The following is a 6,144-nucleotide window of genomic DNA, read 5'->3' on the forward strand; positions in this document are numbered from 1 at the left end:
TAACTATTTTAGGAGTTGAGTTTGTTCATGAGTTGATTTTGTTCATGAGTTGAGTTTGTTCATGAGTTGAGTTTGTTCATGAGTTGAGTTTGTTCATGAGTTGAGTTTGTTCATGAGTTGAGTTTGTTCATGAGTTGAGTTTGAGATTTTTATTTGGCAGGTGTTGAAATACCTTTTTATTAAGTCATGGAATTTGCAAGGTCATTCAAATCACAAATTTGTGATAGCTATAGGGACCGGGCTGTGAGGTGCATGGTGTCCCCGGTGCGCGTGCATAGCCCGGAGCCAGGTGCCATGAAGCCTGGTCAGCGCATCTGGTCTCCAGAGAGACGATGTCTTAAAGGGGTACACACACACATGGAATATCAGAAGTTTGATTTTATGAGTTTTAATTAAACACGGTAATTATTTTGATAAAGGAATGTTCTGGGAACCCGGGATACAACATGCAGAACATTTTTGATGGGTTTTCTTTAATTTGTCTAATATAGTAAGAAACACTACTGTGAAAGGGTGGTATGGCTTTTGACCTCTATCATGGCATTCCTTTGTGGTCTGATCAGCCTCATGGGAGGGCCATTTGGATAATGAATTTAAAGTCATTTGTGATACTGATTTTAAGGTAATTTGTGTAATTGTTAATTATGAAAGAGTTTATAGTTCTTTGACATATTTGTAATTTGAACCAATGAAAATAAATAAATGGCATAGCCTTGGACTACTGGTAGACTTATTTTAAATATTCAGGACATATTCTAAGCCAACAGGACAAGGATGTATGACATCTGTGGTGATCCAGGATCATTGAGAGGATGAGATAAACATAATGAACTATGTAATAATCTGAGATTAATACTATTGTCACGGCCGTTAAAAGAACTGGACCAAGGTGCAGCATGGTGAGCGTACATTTTCTCTTTTATTCGAAATTACGCTGACAACACAATAAACAATACAAAACAAATCGTGAAGCTTAAGGCTATGTGCCATCAAACAAAGTTACCTTCCCACAAACACAAGTTGGAAAAGGGTACCTAAGTATGGTTCCTAATAAGAGACAACGATAGACAGCTGTCCCTGATTGAGAACCATACCCGGCCAAAACCTAGAAATAGAAAATCATAGAAACACAAAATATAGAATGCCCACCCCAACTCACGCCCTGACCAAACCAAAATAGAGACATAAAAAGGATCTCTAAGGTCAGGGCGTGACTACTATACTATACTATATTTTTCTAAAAGTTCAGACAGGGAGACAGTGAGACATTTAGTCAATATTTGGAAACAACCTATATTTGATACTGATGGTTGTGGGAAGGAGCGACAGACAGATAGTAGAAAAGGCAGACGGAGAAGGGCTCCCCCGCCCTATGCGGAGGCCTAAGGTGACCTTGATGGTTTGGGAGTATGAGGAGACGGAAGGGGGGGGGGAGGAAATGAGCAAGGTAGAGAGAGAGCAGAAGGGACATGTGGAAAATGAAAGGGGCAATCCTACAAGATAATGTCAGACATAAGGATAATTTACTAATCTTACCTAAGTCATTGTTTAACTTGTCTAGGACACAGGTTTCGCTCCCCCCCAACATTCCGCTGAAAGGGAAGCGCAGGTAATTCAAAAATATTTTTTTTATTTCACACATTAACAAGTCCAGTACAGCAAATTAATTATAAACATCTTGATAATCTATCCATCGTGTCCGATTTTAAAAATGTTTTACAGTGAAAACACAACATATATTTATGTTAGATCACCACCAAATCCCCAAAAAACAGCAATTTTTCCCAGCCAAAGATAGAGTCACAAAAGCAGAATTAGAGATAAAATGAATCACTAACCTTTGATAAGCTTCATCAGATGACACTCATATGACATCATGTTACACAATACATTTATGTTTTGTTCGATAATATGCATATTTATATATTTATATATTTACACTGGCGCCATGTTCAGAAATGCCTCCAAAATATCTGGAGTAATTACAGAGAGCTACATCAGATAACAGAAATACTCATAAACTTTGACGAAAGATACATGTTTTACATATAATTAAAGATACACTGGTTCGATGTGTCAGATTTTTTTAAAAACGTTATGAAATATTGATACATGGGCAGAGCCATGTATCAACAGGGGTGATAGTGGAGCAGGTGGTAGAGCAGGTTAGGACACACTTTGTGGCCTATTGGATAAGGAACTACTTAATATGACTATTTATGTAGCGATCACCATATGTTGTGGAATTTCAGCCCGCTAGCGGGTTCCGTGCTCAGAGAGGTTAAAAAAATATATATATTTATATATAATAGATATAATAGATGGGTAGAAGCGTTCCCAACTTACATGGCGGACATGATTCCAGAGTTAGGGACCAGAACAGGTAGACATAGAAGTTGAAGATATACTAACAGAACACATGAGAAGACTGTTTGTTAACCAAAGCGTATATATCCAAGATTTTGTGTCCAACAAGTGAATTACAGGAAAAGGTGATTCACTCAAATCCAACCAGGAGACTGGGTGTGGATCCAGTCCCTGAGGAGAATAGACGGGAAGCCGCCCCGTTGAGAAGGTACATACAAGGTTCTGTTAAACCACCACCTTGGCCATTAGAATAGCTGAGAGTCACTTGGAGAAAAGGAGCACACGGAGAGCACAAATATATATGTGGATGCCATCATGGAACAGCTTCCAGCAAGTGTTTCCAACATGGACAACCTGAGAGAACAACTCAAAGCTGACACTGTGTGCTCAAAAGTCATGACAATGTGTCAGGAAGGATGGTATGAGTTCAGCTAATGCTAAGGCCCTATGATACTGTACCGGGCAGAACACGCTTTTCTCGCAGTGCACGGCGGTCTTCAGTTGAAAGGAACAAGACTTGTCATTCCATCAGCCTTACGAAAGTATGTCCTCACTAAGCTGCACAAGGGTCAAGGTGTGTTCAAGTGCAGAGAACGTGCACAACAGGCTGTGTGGTGGCCTGGACTCAGCCAGTAACTGAACAAAGTTGTGCTTAACTGCAGGACAAGCATAAAAGAGCACACAAACCACACAGAACCATCACAACTTCCTGAGAGGTGCTGGCAAAGACTGGGAGCAGACTTGTTCACTCTAAAAAGAACCACCTACCTGCTAGCGGTGGACTACTTTTCAAGGTATGTGAGAATCGCAAACCTGCCACTACCAAAGACTGTAGACGTTGTAGTGCATCTGAAGTCCATCTTTGCCCGCAATGGGGTACCTGAGATCCTGGTTTCGGCCTACTCTCCTTGCTTTGCTGGCCTATCGGTCAACTTCACTCCAGAATGGCTTCAGCCCAGCTCAACTGCTGATGGGACTACAGCTTCATACCGCGGTGCCAACACTCCCATCACTGCTAGACCCATCACTCCCAAACACAGAAGCTAGAACCTGGTTTCTGCGCCCTGAGATGCTGGAGCGCGTTCACTCACGTCACATTGCAGATGAGGCCTGTTACAGGCACACTGTATTGGCCAGGAATGCAGAGTGAAATAAAAGACTATGTCAATAAATGCACACTATCTGCAATGAATACGCCATTGAGCAACAGAGAGAGACGATGATGTCCCACGAGCTACCGATGCGGCCCTGGCAGATAGTAAGTCTAGATCTCTTCCAGCACAGTGACAGACTTTTTTCTGGTAGTCGAGCATTACTCAGACTTCTGGGAGATTTACCTTCTCCTCAACCTCTCAGCAGAGACAACTATCAAACGCTGCAAGGCTCAGTTTGCACGCTATGGACAGCCAGATAAGGTAATCTCAGATAATGCACCCCAATTCTCCTGCTTTGAGTTCTGGAAACTTGCTACAGAATGGGGATTCGAGCACATCACCTCATCGCTACGACACCCAAAAGCTAATGGGAAGGCAGTCGGCAGTCAAAATCGCAAAGAACCTCTGCAAAAGGGCAAGGATACCTGGAAAGCATTCATGCAGTGGCGCAATACCCCCACAGAAGGTCTGAATAGCAGCCCGGCCCAGCTCCTCATGGCACAGCGCTTAAAACCAGCTGTGCCAGTAGCCAACACTCTCCTGGAGCCCTGTGTGGTGACAGAAGTGCTGGAGAAGCTTCATCACAGAAGACAGGTGTCCAGGTTCATCTACGACAAATCAGCAAAAGACTTAACTTGAGTTCAGGGTGGGTGAAACAGTGCTGATGAAGCCATTACCCGGTGACTGGACGGGCCTCTGGAGAATCGGGATCCTGTGTACAGAAAGTTGCACCACGCCCCTACTTGGTCGAAGTGAATGGCTCACTGTACCGTCGTAACAGGGTTGACCTTCAGATTGCTGAGCAAGCCCCTACCCAGAACCCGGATGGGCATAGGGGTCACGTGACAAAGGACGGAACCCCAGCAGGTCATGTGGGGTCTTCGGCACTGGGCGAAGAGCCAGGGGATCACGTCGCCCATCAATACTCCCCTCAGACAGTCAGGTGACACACCTCTGCGTGAACCCGCAGTCCTCACAGACAAGCCCTCTATCTTTTCATGCTGCTGGCGGCTGTCCCAGCCACATAAAATACTTAAATCTGTAGGTTTCCTATTAGGGATTGTTGACAGACCCAATTGTTTTGTTAGTGAATTGACAGCTCCTGTCCTATTTTATAAAAGGGAAGATGTTATGGGTGCAAAATGGCACGTTGATGCCATCTGTTGGTAAATTACTACAACACCAGTGTTTTACCGGTGTGCTTAATATATCCGGATGTATTGCAATGTACTGAACAAGACTGGTTACTCCCAGCAATAACTCTGTCCTGTCATTTAACATCCAAACACTCTTTCCCTCTGATACTGCCCAAACTGTAGCAATACATGCTCAACAGTCTGTTTTCTGGCAATAATTGCACATTGCCAATGACTGGAACGAACTGCAAAAATCACTGAAGCTGGAGACTCATATCTCCCTCACTAGCTTTAAGCACCAGCAGTCAGAGCAGGTCACAGATCACTGTACCTGTAAATATCCCATCCAACTACCTCATCCCAATACTGTATTTATTTATTTAGCTCCTTTGCACCAGAGTATCTCTACTAGCACATTCATCTTCTGCATATCTGTCACTCCAGTGTTTAATTGGTATATTGTAATTACTTCGCCACCATGGCCTATTTATTGTTGTATCTTACCTAATGAGCACTCACTGTAGACTTTTTCTACTGTATTATTGACTATATGTTTGTTTATTCCATGTGTAACTCTGTGTTGTTGTTTGTGTCAAACTGCTTTGCTTTATCTTTATCTAAACGACTGGAAACTCATTAACACTGCACATGAATCAGAGCAAATAACTACTCTGTCTGACTTGACTTCCTCCACCCACTGCAAGGCCAACAGTATGGCCATCAGCTCTGCGGTATATACAGCCAGATGATCTGTAATACGTTCCCTGACTCAGTGCGACCTGTCCTTGGATCTTTTGAACCATCTGTGTAAATGGCCACAACATCCTGATACACAGTATCCAGATATTATCTTAAAACAAATCAAATCGGGCCTCATTCAAGAGCTCCGACCTGAAGATCAGCGACATCATGATTTGACCTCGTATTGTTCTGAGTTGTTTTGAACGCAGCATGTGTTTACACCTATGGAGTTTGGGAATGGGACTTATACTGAACAAAAATATAAATGCAACATGCAACAATCACTGAGTTGCAAGTTCATAAAAGGAAATCAGTTAATTTAAATAAATAAACTAATTAGGCCCTAATCTATGGATTTCAAATGACTTGGCAGAGGCATATCCATGGGTGGTAACCTGGCCCAGCCAATCAGAATGAGTTTTTTCCCACAAAAAGGCTTTATTACAGACAGAAATACTACTCAGTTTCATCAGTTGTCTGGGTGACTGTTCTCAGACGATCCCACAGGTGAAGAAGCTGGATGTGGATGTCCTGGGCTGGCGCGGCTACAAATGGTCTAAAACAACGTTGGAGGTGGCCTATGGTAGCGAAATTAACATTCAATTCAGCTTTGGTGGGCATTCCTGCAGTCAGCATATCAATTGCACGCTCCCTCAAAACTTGAGACATCTGTGGCATTGCGTTGTGACAAAACTTTAATCAGCTTGTTGATATGCCACACCTGTCAGGTGGATGGATTATCTTGA

Source organism: Oncorhynchus gorbuscha, linkage group LG22, assembly GCF_021184085.1.
Source record: "Oncorhynchus gorbuscha isolate QuinsamMale2020 ecotype Even-year linkage group LG22, OgorEven_v1.0, whole genome shotgun sequence".
NCBI classification, from domain to species: domain Eukaryota; kingdom Metazoa; phylum Chordata; class Actinopteri; order Salmoniformes; family Salmonidae; genus Oncorhynchus; species Oncorhynchus gorbuscha.